General features: G+C 43.6%; 1 long non-coding RNA gene across 2 annotated transcripts in view; it reads right to left on the reverse strand.

Moving 5' to 3' along the window:
* Positions 1 to 6,747: 6,747 nt before the first annotated feature.
* The window catches only part of LOC140487719 (uncharacterized), a 76,652-nt gene continuing 69,454 nt past the window's right edge, over positions 6,748 to 13,945 (reverse strand). Inside the window, exons 6-7 of one of the 2 annotated variants that reach the window (XR_011962888.1) lie at positions 10,225 to 10,396; positions 6,748 to 6,959 (exon numbers count right to left, since the gene is read on the reverse strand). This is a non-coding gene — a long non-coding RNA (uncharacterized lncRNA). The remainder of the gene's footprint in view (positions 6,960 to 10,224; positions 10,397 to 13,945) is intronic. The other variant, XR_011962887.1, reaches the window with a different exon arrangement.

Genomic DNA, 13,945 nt, shown 5'->3' on the forward strand with positions numbered 1-13,945 from the left:
AAAATCTGCCGACCTATGCTTTCTTCAATCTCCCTGTTGCTATAGGGGGGCCTGTAGTAAACCTCTAACGAGGTGACTGCTCCCTTGCTGTTCCTAATTTCCACCCATACTGACTTGGGTAGGCAGATCTTCCTCGACAATGGAAGCTTTTGTAGCTGTGATACCCTCTCTGTTTAGTAGTGCTACACCCCCTCCCCTTCCCCCCCCCCCCCCCATTCTTTTTAAATTGTGTAAACCCTGGAACACAACATCATAGCACCAGGTACTGATCCATGCTCTAAGTTCATCACTTTTATTCCTGATACTCCTTGTGTTAAAGCAAACACTCTTTAACTGATCCCTTCATTCCTTCCCAGGAAAATCCTTCCCACTAGCTGGTCTACCTCTTGCTATTGCCTCACCTGCATCAACTCTCACCTCTGGTATACAGCTCAGGTTCCCACCCGCCTGCCATACTAGTTTAAACCCATGTGAATAAGAACGTGAAAGGTATGAGCAGAGTGAACAGACAGCAGCTGTTCCCCTTTGTCAAAGGGTTAAAAATATGGGAGAACACGTTTAAATTAAAAGATAAGGCACTAAGAGAGGATTTGTTGAATCTGTTTTGAACCCAGATTGCCTGAAAGGGTGGATAAGGAAGGAAACCTCACAAACTTTGTAAAGCACTTGTATCAGCACTGGATGATGTAGACACGATGGGCCTTGTCTTTATAACATGATTCCATGTGGTAGCAGCCATGAAAGCTCTGATATATTCTGAAGCAGCAGCCAATTGGACTTATTGGTTTGTTCCATCGAACTGTGCTCAGTAAGTGGCGAGATTATAAACCAGCATCATCCCATGGAGTATCAGCACTTACTCAATCTCGAACACGCCAGTCATCTCGAAGAACTTCTAGGATTACATACATGCTCAGTGAAGAGTCATTCAACGACAGCGCCAACATTATTCTAACTGCTTGACACCATTATTTTAAGGACACCAATGACATAGAAATAGACTTCCTTTCATTATTATATAGACTTTTCGTGTAAGGTTGTTATTTCTCTGAAGAATAGTAAATTCCTTCTTATATATTCATAATGATAAAGAGTCCGTTTTCCTGCGAGCTGTTCGTCACAGCAAGACAGCTTGTGTAACACTCCATCCACCACCAGTAATAGTTACTCCCAGCTAAACCAGCACATGAGATGCACTGCTGGTACTCCATCCCACCAGCCACTTGGATGGACCAACACCAACTGGACTGGAACTTCTCAAGGACAAATTATTGCTAGTCTATCTCCATGTAAATCCCAAATGAACGAAGAAGACAATCCGATTTTCTAATAATTATTAAACAATGAGGACGTTTTGTTGATCTGATGAGTTGGTCACGGTCTTTGAAGTTATATGATCTATTTCCGTGAAAGCATTTCGTGCATGTCTTGAAAGAACAAAAAAGCTCAGGTCACAGATACACGGTAACACAGCATTTAAACACAAATTGCCAGGGAATAGTAGGGTATAGATCTTCAGGTAACTGGGAATAATGTAGTTTGGTGTTTTCTGGCTGGCATAGTTGTACTGGGCTGAAAGGCTCTATGACTCTATCACCCCTTACTTGTGGAAGCTGCAGCTTTTCTAATTTAACAAGGAGCCGTCTATGACTCCAAATAAAAGAGCCAAGCCAACCATAAAGCTTACATAGCGCCTGTCTCGGCAGCATCAAGGGGAGCATTCTCATAGCTTAGAAAAGGCCAGGTAGGATATTCATGTTGACCAAAGCCAGGATATTGGGAGATCTTCCCAGCATTGAAGGTCCTATCTTATTTTCTCCAATAATTGACATTATATAGCTGACCAAATGCCGGAGTATTAAAAATACCGAAGTTAAGAAATCCCCCCAGTGACCACTGAAAACGGAAACAGGATCCATCTGGAAAATTGAATTTTCTGGCAAGACCTCCCAGCGGCATGGCCTATGATTTCACAAAATTGAGTTTATAACCTGTGAACATGCCAAATAAGTTAACCACTTGAATTAAGCGGGGCACAGAAGTCAATGGATCAATTAAGAAAAGGAGGACATCATCCGCAGAGAGAGTAATTTTGTGCTTAACTGATCCAACCTGTGGAGCCATTATATTATGGTCAGCTCGTATAGCTTCCGCCAACGGCTCAATCAGTAGCGTAAATAATAATGGTGAGAGAGGGCATTCCTGACGACAACCTTGGCCAACGCCAAAGCTATCTGAACTTGAATTGTTGGTGATCACCGCTACTTTAGTAAAGACCTCTCCAACACCAAACCGTTCCAGCGTATAAAAGAGATATGGCCATTCTACCCAATCGAATGCCTTCTCTGCCTCTAGGGAGACAACTAATCCCGGTATTGCTCCCTGCTGGCAGGCTTGTACCATATATAAGACTCTTCTAATGTTATTAGTTGATCTGCGACCCTTTATAAACCCCATCTGGTCCTCTTTTATAATGAATGGTAAAACCCTCTCCAGTCTTAATGCCAACATTTTTGAGAGAACTTTAAAATCCACACTCAACAAGGATATATGTATATACGAAGAGCAGTCATCTGGGGCCTTTCCCTTCTTAAGAATGAGAGAAACATTTGCTTCTCTCAGAGAAGGCGGCAGACAGCCCTGACTATGTGAATCTTTAAGCAAATTTATAAGTGGCCCAAACAATTCCCCAATCAATTCTTTATAGAACTCAGCCTGGAATCCATCTGGTCCGGGCGCTTTGCCACTCTGGAGCTGCTTCATCTCCACCTGTGCTTCCTGGGTTGCCAGGGGGGCATTCAAGAACAATACTTGCTCCGTGGTTAGGCCCTGGAGGGCCAGAGTTTCAAAGAAGACTCTATCTTCCTCGTTCTATCCTCACAGTCCTGTGATGTATGCAATTCGAAATAGAACTTTCTAAAGACTGCATTGATCTTTATACGATCACAAGTCAGGGTTACAGCACTCCTTCTAATAGACTTAATGACTTGGGGAGCCTTTTTCTTTCTGGCAAGGTATGCAAGATAACTGCCAGGCTTGTCACCTATTCAAATAATCTCTGCTTCGCAAGTCATAGCTCCCTCTTTGCTGTTTGAGTAAGTGTGGTATTCAAGTGTGGTAAAGTTGCCCTAAGTGCTGTGATCAGCTGTAGTTGAGTAATGGAGGGTCTGTCAACGTACGCTGTCTCAGCCGCCTTCAGGCGAGCCTCGATCAGACACTGTAGTTCTCCCTTTTGTCTTTTCCAGATCACATATTATGAGATAATCAAACCTCACACATAGACCTTAGCAGTCTCCCAAATCACCGAAGGGTTACTGGCCGTGTTGAAGTTGATATCCCAGAAGGTTTTAAATTCCTGCCAGAAATATTTTATGAACTTACTATCCTTCAATACCCCAATGTCGGGAAGCGATATCATCATCACTAGTCTTAACCTTCATATATACTGCGGCAGGGTCGGAAATATTACCTACTTCACAAAACAATATTGAGTTCAAAAGGATTGAGGGGACAGAAACATATCGATTCCGGTATGGCACTTGTGAGGGTTAGAATAAATAGTAAAGTCTCTAGCCTCCGGTTGAAGACACCGCCACACATCCACCACCCCAACTCCATACTCAGATCCGCCAACTGCCTAGGTCTCATAGATATGCCTGCAGAGATCTTAGATATTCTGTCCAGCCCTGGGTTGATGATACAATTACAATCTCCCCCTATAATCATGTGGTGCACCCCGAGAGCGAGCAACTTACAGAACACGTCCATTTCAAATTTAAAAGGGTGCTCCGGGGTGGGGGTTGGGGGGGTGCAACAGAGATTCAAAATCTCAAATTCCTCTCCATACATTAGAGTTTAAATTAATATATACCATCCAGACTTATCTTTTATTGGCTGAGCATTTGGAAGGGAAGATTCATCTGAATAAGAATGGCGACTCGCCTACTTTTTGAGCTGAAAGATGAAAAGAACACCTGGCCAAATCCATCCTATTTCAGCCTTAAATGCTCCTTAGAATGTAAATGTGTCTCCTGTAGAAAGGCTACATCCACCCTTTCTTTTTTAAGACTTAAGTGGAGCTGAAATGCGCATCAGCCATGATTGAATGGCGGAGTGTACTCGATGGGCCGAATGGCCTTACTTCCACTCCTATGTCTTATGGTCTTATGATCTTTTTCCTTTTGATTTGTGAGTGGCTTTCCTTGACATTCCCAGTGCACCACCTAAACGAATGTCTAGCCATGATCGTCCAAGCAAGCCCAAGACCCGCCAGGAGGAAGAACCCCACCCAAAAGACATCGAATAAAAACCAAAAGCGATTCACACATAAAACACTCTTTAAAGAGCGATACCAAAACAACTAAGAACTACTCCCAAAAACAAATAACATAAAACATACTTAAAAGGAGACCTTCCCCATTGTTCACAGGGGCACTACTACCTTCCAATAATCCCGCCATAACATCTCCCAGCCAGAACCATGTCCTCGGCCCAGGCATTACAAAGTAGAGCAAATAAATTCCAATCTCTTATAAAGCAGACGTTAAAAATGTGCGAGTTAAACCACCCCCCCCCCATCACCAAGATACACTTAGCAAAACAACACAAGATGAAAATATATAAAATTACAAAATTACAATCCCAGCAAGTAATAAGCAACCAAATAAAAATAACACTCAGAAACGTCCCCTAATAATCAAATAAACAGCACGAGCTCTAGATAAGAGTCCATAGAAATGATATGGAAGGGGACCCATAGCCCACACCCCCTCACCAAGGAAAGATGGAGAAGAGAAAGGAAGAAAGGAGGAGGAAAAAACAAAGGAGGGGGAGCAAAATAAAGTCATTATCAATATAATTCAAGTACCACAGTGTATTTGAGAGAAGCCAGGAATTATTTAATTTTTTCCGGTGATCCAAAGTTATGTACAGATCCTCCATGACTGCAGCGCATAGATTACTGAATATTTAAATCCCTCAGATGCTTCTTCGCCTCATCAAATGCCTTGATCTTGCAGACCACAGCTGGAGAGAAGTCCTGGAAGAACATTATCCTGGACCCCTTGTATATCATGGCATGAGAATCATTCCCCAAGACTCTGGAGGCCTCTTGCAGCATTTGTTTTTCCCTGTAATGTTGAAGTTGAACTAGGACTGGACGGGGACGCTGGTCCGACCCGGGCCGGCGCACAGCAACCCGGTGGGACCGTTCAACCCACACCTGACCCAGCTCTGACTCCAGTTACAGCAGCCGTGGGAGCCATTGCTCCAGGAAATCAACAAGTTGGGCTTCCTCCTCCCATTCGGGAAGGCCCAGCAACCGAATACTTTTCCGATGACCTCAATTTTCGAGGTCGTCAATATGTGCCTCTATGGTCGGGACTCGATGTTCCAGAGCCCAGACCTGACTCATGGATAACTCAGCAGTGGTCTCGGAGGCCGTGGTCCATTGCTCTGTACCTCCGACATGCTGCCCGAGTTTCTCAATCTCTCCGTCATGTTTCTGCAGCATGATCGAGATCGACTCCCACCTGGACTGGGTCTCTTCAATGGACGCAGCAACTTCTCTCGGAGTTTAACAAGCTCCAAGATCAGGTTCACCCCTGCAGGTGAGTCCCCCAGGACAGCCGCAGACATCTGTCTTGCTACAGGGTGGGGAGAGGGGTCCCTCCCTGTTGTGAACTGTGAGACCCTTTGCCTTTGGACATTTTAAAAAGCATCAAACTGCTAAACGGTAAAGCTGCAGGGCGAAAACTATTTAACAGGTGAGGTGAGAATGGGTACCCCACTTTGCCTGGGTCTTGGGCAGAGCTCTGTAGACTCAGACCTGCTGGGTCGCCATCATCTTGGATCTCCCTGATACCTTGCTTAAAAGGGAATAAGGCAAAAGACAGAAAATTACAAACTGATCAGCCTAACCTCGATCGTGGGTAACTTCCTGAAATCCACTGTGAAGGATGAGATTTGTGAATAATTAAGTAGGGCGAAGTCAGTATGGTTTCATCAAGGGGAGGTCATGCTAATGAATCTGTTCGAACACTTTGAGGATGTAACAAGCAGGTTAGATCAAGGAGAGCTAATGGATACTATGTGTCTGGACTTCAAGAAGGACGTTAACAAGGTGCTTCACAGGAGGCCTGGAGTAAGGGCCCATGGTATCAGAGATAAGGTACTAGTCTGTACAGAAGCTTGGCTGTCTGGCAGAAGATCGAGTGGGAATAAAAGGGTCCTTCTCAGGATAGCAGTCAATGACAACTGGTGTTTTGCAACTTTTTACTTTGTACGTTAACAATCCAGATGAAGGAAAAGAGGGCAATCCAGCGAGGTTTTTAGATGATGCAAAGGTAGATAGAGGGACAGGTATCATTGAGATGGGAGGGAGGCTGCAGAAGGATTTAGACATGGTAGGAGAGTGGGCAAAGACGTGGCAGATGGAGTACACTTGGGAAAGTGCGAGGTTATGCACTTTAGTAGGAAGAAGAGAGGCATGGACTATTTTATAGCTGGGGAAAAAATTCAGAAGTCTGAAGTGCAAAGTGTTGCGAGTTCCAGTCAGGATTATCTCAAGGTAAATGTGCAGGCTGTGTCAGTAGCTAGGAAGGTGCTGTATCTGCCACACAGTGTGTTTGAAATCTTACATTCAGCAAAAGAACTGAGTCAACTCTTACAAACAATGATATTTGTTTATTGAATGCAATTAATATTAGAACAATAAAACGTATTATAACGTAATGAAAAACACTACAATCTATCTTATGGGTTAACTTAAGCTTGGATGATCACATACCACCCCACCAGAAGTTGACCGGATTCCACGTGGTGAAGTCTTCGTTTTCTTCTGATTGCCTTGTAGGTGTCTTCTCTTTCAGTGGTTATTCTCGAGTTACCACTCTCTGAGGGGTTTTATGGTGATTCATATCCTTCCAAGTCTTCACGCCTTTTTGGAGGGTGTGGAGGATCTGCCAATGAAATGATCAGGTTCATTTACCCTGATCAATCAGATCCAACCTGGGGTTGTCACATTGATGGCCCAAAGGGCGAATTTCCATTGTCCCATTCAGGTCCAACTTCAGGTTAGTATTACAGGGTCTGGAGCTGTCAGGTTTGTTTGCAAACCATCTCTGGGTAGCTGCAGCCTGTCTGGATTCTGCAGCATGTGGAAGAGTTTGGTCAAGGATGGGTTCTACTTCCCAGCATGCTTTAATCATTGTTCATTTTTGTAACTCTAAAGTAAATTTATTATTGTCCATTGTAAGATTATTATTTCAGGTGGTCAATCTGGTCAGAAAGGCAAATACAGTGATGAGATTTCTTTTGAGATGACAGTGGTTAGCACTGCTGCCTCACAGTGCCAGAGACCTGGGATCAATTCCTGCCTCAGGCGACTGACTGTGTGGAGTTTGCACATTCTCCCCGTGTCTGCGTGGGTTTCCTCCGGGTGCTCCGGTTTCGTCCCACAGTCCAAAGATGTGCAGGTCAGGTGAATTGGCCATGCTAAATTGCCCGTAGTGTTAGGTAAGGGGTAGATGTAGATGTAGGGGTATGGGTGGGTTACGCTTCGGCGGGGTGGTGTGGACTTGTTGGGCCGAAGGGCCTGTTTCCACACTGTAAGTAATCTAATCTAATCTAATCTAGTTGAATGGATGGATTTCCGCGGCTCTATAAGACTCTGGTCAGACCACATTTAGTGTATTATGTACAGTTTTGGGCCACATAACTCATAAAAGATGTAGCACCCCGGAGCCTGTCCAGAGGAGCTTCATAAGAATGGTCCTAGGAATAAAAAACTTAACATATGAGGTCTCTGGGTCTATACTCGCTGGAGTGTATAAGGATGAAGGGGGCTCTAATAGAAGCATACAGAATACTGGTTGCCTGGTCAGAGTAGATGTTGGGAAGATGCTTCCACTGTTCGGAGAGAAAGCACTCAAAGATATAGCCTGAGGGTCAAGAGAAAATCTTTAGAACGGAGATAAGGAGAAATGCCTTCAGTCTGAGAGTGGTGAGTCTATGGTAAGGATGGCAGTTTCCTTCCCTCAAGGACATCAGTGAACCAGGTGGGTTTTTCTTGGCAATCGATTCATAACCACTATCAGTCTCTTAATTCCAGATTTGAATTCAAGCTCCACCACTTGCTGTGGCAGGATTTGGACCCAGGTCTCCAGAACATTAACACCACGGGGCCACTGACTTGCCCAAACCTCCACAGTGTGACTAACGGGTGAAGTATGACATGCGCTGGGAGTTGTCTTCATATTATCCTTGACTTCCTCATCAAGATATGGATGATTTTTTTTCCATAATACAATTCCTCTTTGGTCTTTAGTATCTTCCTAATTGTTTGCCAAATTTCTTCAGCTGTCCTGCCTTTGACTGTTCTTTTCATCCCCCAGACCACCACAGCCAAATCCCTCCTGCGGTCTGTATAATTATCATTGCCTGACACTAAAACTCACATGTATGACTCAGTCTTCACTCTTTCAATCTGAATGTGAAACTCCAGCATGTTGTGGGTATTCCTTCCAAGGCAAAGCTCATCCACCCATCCTTTCTTGTTACATATTATCAACTCTAAATTAGATTAGATGCCCCATATTTTGGAAACAGGCCCTTTGGCCCAACAAGTCCACACCAACCCTCCGAAAAGTAACCCACCCAGACCCCTCTGAGTTACATACCTCACTCTATGGGCAATTTAGCATGGCCAATTCACCTGACCTGCACATCTTCAGACTGTGGGAGGAAACCCATGCAGACAGGGGGAAAATGTGCAAACTACACGCAGACAGTCCCCCGAGGCTGGAATCGAACCTGGGTGCCTGTTGCTGTGCTAACCACTGAGCCCCATTCTCCGGTTGTTTCCATGATGGCCTGCTCTCAGAAATAATCTCTCATACATTCTCTGAATCTTTATTCAAGGATATTACTGTCAAGTTGATTAATTGAGCCAATTTGCATGTTCAAGCCACCCACATAGTTACTGTTGTGCCCTTGTTACAAACCCTCATTCTTTTCTACCTCAGAAGTACTTTGGGGGGAATAGTGGCTGAAAATTACTCTTCCCAAGAGGTTTCTTCTCTTGCATTTATTTGCACTGAGACGAATTTCAAATTATTTTTGGCACAAAACACTTTGAAAAGATCTGAGTTCCCACTCGCATGAACAAATGTTTATTTTCTTTTCACTAGCCACATTTCCCAGTAAATATCGAGGATTTAAAAGGGCTAAAAGTGGTCATGAGATAGCTTTAGTAAACAGGGGTGAGGAAAATCCCAAAGACTTATTTCCATATATAAGGAGCAAGAGGGTAACTAGTGAAGTGTTTGGCCCACACAAGGACAAAGGAAGAAAGCTATGCATGGAGTCAGAGACAATGGGTGAGATTCGTAGGAAGTACTTTGCATCTGTATTCACCAAGGAGAGGGACATGACGGATGTTGAGGTTAGGGATAGATCTCTGAGTACTCTGGGTCAAGTCGACATAAAGAGGAAGGAAGTTTTGGATACTCTGAAAGGTATTAAGGTAGACATGCCCCCAAGTCTGGATGGGATCAATCACAGGTTACTGAAGGATGTGAGTGTGGAACTAACTGGGGCTTTAACATTTATCTTTGCAGGATGATTGAACATGGGTGAGGTCCCGGAGGACTGGCGAATTTCTAATATTGTCCCCTTGTTTAACAAGGATAGCGGGGATAATCCAGGTAATTGTAGACCGGCAGGCCTGATATCATTGGTAGGGAAGCTGTGCAGAAGATACTGAGGGACTTGAGTAAGGCATTTTATTAGGTTCCCCATGGTCGGGTGATGGAGAAGGTGAAGTCGCATGGGGTCCAGAGTGTCCTATCTAGATGCATAGAGAACTGGCTGGCCAACAGGAGACAGAGAGGAGTAGTGGAAGGGGATGTCTCAAAATGGAGACCTATGACCAGTGGTGTGCAACAGCGATCCGTACTGGGACCACTGTTGTGTGTGATATATATCAATGATTTGGAAGAAGGTTGCCTGATTGCCAAGTTTGCAGATGACACCAAGACTGTTGGAGTAGCAGATAGTGAAGGAACTGTCAGAGAATACAGCAGAATATAGATAGATTGGAGAGCTGGGCACAGAAATAGCAGATGGAGTTCAATCTGTGCAACTGCAAGGTCATGCATTTTGAAAGATCCAGTTCAAGAGTGAACAACACAGTAAACAGAAAACTCCTGGGGAAAATTGACTTACAGCGAGATCTGGGTGTTCGGGTCCATTGTTTCCTGAAGATGCCAACACAGGTCAGCAAAGTGGTCAAGGCGGCATATGATATGCTTTCCTTCATTGGATCAGGTGTTGAGTACAAGCGCTGGCAGGGCATGTTACAGTTGCATAGGAGTTTGGTTTGGCCACATTTGGAATGCTGTACATAGATTTAGATTTAGATTACTTACAGTGTGGAAACAGGCCCTTCAGCCCAACAAGTTCACACCGATCTGCTGAAGCACAACCAACCCATACCCCTACATTTGCCCCTTACCTAACACTACTGGCAGTTTAGCATGACCAATTCACCTGACCTGCACATTTTTGGACTGTGGGAGGAAACCAGAGCACCCAGAGGAAACCCATGCAGACACGGGGAGAATGTGCAAACTCCACACAGTCAGTCGCCTGAGGCGGGAATTGAACTCAGGTCTCTGGCGCTGTGAGGCAGCAGTGCTAACCACTGTGCCACCGTGTCACCTCCAAAGACGAAGAAAGAAAGATTGAGTAGATTAGGGCTATTTTCATTACAAAGTCGAAGGTTGAGGTCCACAAAATCAAGACAGATATATACAGGATGGATAGGAAGAAGCTTTTTTCCCCAAATTGTGGAACTCAATTACTCGGGGTCATGAGTTCAAAGTGAGAGGGGAAAGGTTTAGTGCAGATATATGTGGGAAGAACTTTACTCACAGGGTGGTGGCAGCCTGGAACGTGTGGCCATCTGAGGCGGTAGGTGCAGGAGCAATAGTGTTATCTAAGATGTATTTAGACAGAAACATGAATGGGGAGGGAGCAAAGGGATACAGATCATTAGAAAATATGTGCAGGTTTAGAAAATATGAGGATCTGGATCAGCACAGGCTAGGAGGGCCGAAGGGTCTGTTCCTGTGTCGGAATGTTCTTGGTTCTTTATCATTCATTCTAAATATAGCAAGTTTTCAACTTACTGTATGCTACAATTTAATAATATAAACAATTTATTTATTTGACAGTGCATGTCAAATTATTGCCATTTCTAAATTACAGTCACAGGGTCAAAGAGATGTACAGCATGGAAACATACCCTTCCGTCCAACTTGTCCATGCGACCAAATATCCCAACCCAATCTAGTCCCAGCTGCCCGCACTCAGCCCATATCCCTCTAAACACTTTCTATTCATATATCCATTCAGACGCCATCGAAATGTTGCAATTGTACTAACTGCCACCACTTCCTCTGGCAGCTCATTCCACACACGGACAACCCTCTGAGTGAAAAGGTTGCCCCTTACATCTCTTTTATATTTTTCCCTTCCCAACCGAAAACTATGCCCTCTAGTTGTGGGCTCCACCACACCAGGGAAAATACCTTGTCAATTTACACGATCCATGCCCCTCATGATTTTATAAACCTCTATAAAGTCACCCCCAGTCTCCAACGTTCCAGGGAAAACAGCTCTAGCTTGTTCAACCTCCAGGTGTCACTCAAACCCTCCAACCTTGGCAACATGCATGTAAGTCTTTTCTGAACCCTTTCAAGTTTCACCTAATCTATCAGGTCCTGGGGATTTTTCCACCTTTATGCATTTCAAGACATCCAGCACTTCTTCCTCTGTAATATGGACATTTTTCAAGACGTCACTATCTATTTCTCCGTATATCTACATCTCCCATGTCTTTATCCTGAGTAAACACTGATACAAAATACTCGTTTAGTATCTCTCCCATCTCCTGCGGCTCCACACAAAGGCACCTTGCTGATCTTTGAGGACTCTATTCGCTCCCTATTTGCCCTTTCGTTCGCAATGTATTTGTAAAATCCTTTTGGATTCTCCTTAACTCTATTTGTCAAAGCTAACTCATGTCCCCTTTTTGCCTTCCTGATTTCCCTCTTTGGTATACTCCTCCTGCCTTTCTACTCTTCTAAGGATTCACTCGATCCATCCTGCCTGTACCTGTCATATCCTTCCTTCTTTTTCTTAACCAAACCCTCAATTTCTTTAGTCTTTCAGCACTCTCTATACCTTTCAGCCTTTCCTTTTACCCTAACAAGATTATACTGTCTCTGGACTCCGGCTATCTAATTTATGAAGGCTTCCCATTTTCTAGCCGTCTGCTTACCTGCGAACATTTGCCGCCATCAGCTTTTGAAAGATATTGCCTAATACCGTCAAAATTGGCCTTTCTCCAATTTAGAACTTCAACTTTTAGATCTAGTCTATCCTTTTCCATCATTATTTTAAAACTAATAGAATTGTTGGCAAATAACTGAAACTCACACATTTCAGGTGAGAAATCAAATCGACTGGTTATATTTAAATGTGTAAGAGTTATAATTCTATTTGATTGTTCAATCATTTGCTCACTCTGAATATGCAATCAGTCAGAGATCAATCATTTTGCAAATGATAGAGCGGCAATGTACGCATTTGAGTACTGAGATTCAATGTGTAATTGTGATCACCAAAATAGTCAGAAAACATATTCTTCTTCAGACAAAACAAAATGTAATTCATTACTTTTGTATCATAAAACGTTGTTCGGTGTTTATATTTTAATTCCATCAAATAAAATTAATTTTATTGTTTTCAGAGATGATGCAGTTATTGTTCAGTTAAATAATTATAGCTCATACCCTATTATTGCCCAATTCACAAACATGGCAAACTCTTGATCATTGTTCAGGTCAGTAAACCCATCGCTTTGCATCATGATCGACATTAAAAGTGGATTTCAAAAGGGTGAATTCGGGTACAGTGCTACTGGACCTCACAGCTGCCTGTGGCACTAAGTGAGACACTGGCCTGCCTCCTGAATCTGTCCAGAGAGTTTCCATCCTGGGTCAGGGCAGTCATTCAAACATTCTCTGACAGAGAATCATTTAAGATCCGCCTTGAGCAGGAGTAAAGAAACCAACAGGCTATCACTGCTCTCGGTGCAGGTATCAATGTTGTCTAAATTAGATACCAATGACTGACCAGGAATCAGCTGTAACAAATTCATCTTCAGTCAGAGCCTGGCCCATGGAGCAGATGTATGGACATGGAGTGTCAGAATCACAACACACAAGTTACTTATGGTGATGACATCTGGCATGTCCCCCAGAGTCCATACATCTGCCCCCTGGACCAGACACTGGGAGAAAACGTTCACATTTGACAGTCTATTGCAGCATCTTGTGTCTCACAGTGAACCCTCTGAAACTATATCCAATAAATGTACCTTCATATTCACCAGTATAAAAATAAAATTGTACATGTTTGTGGATGGTCTGATACTAATTGATAGGACACCCAACAGAATGCTTCTGAAGAAACCAGGAGCAAACGGCAAGCCAAGAATAATTTTAATAATGGCACTTGATGGATTTTGTCTGGTCTAGGTAACCACACATATTGTGCTGGCACTCAGGTGAATGTAACAATGCACATCAAAACTGGAAGTCTTGGTCTAACGCTCTACCCCAGCTTCCTGACTTCACACAGCTCCCTCCCTCGCACGCCTCACTCGCTCAATCAAAAATTAATGAGAATCCACAAACTGAGTGAAACTTGGAACACAGAACAGTACAGCACAGTAAGAGCCCTTCAGCCCTCAATGTTTTGCTGGCCTTTTATCCTACTCTTAGATCAGACTAACCTACATGCCCTTCAATGTACTAACTTCCATGTTCCTATCCAAGAGTCTTCTTAACTATCTCTAATGTATCTGACTCTACTACCA

Source organism: Chiloscyllium punctatum, chromosome 17, assembly GCF_047496795.1.
Source record: "Chiloscyllium punctatum isolate Juve2018m chromosome 17, sChiPun1.3, whole genome shotgun sequence".
Lineage (NCBI taxonomy): Eukaryota > Metazoa > Chordata > Chondrichthyes > Orectolobiformes > Hemiscylliidae > Chiloscyllium > Chiloscyllium punctatum.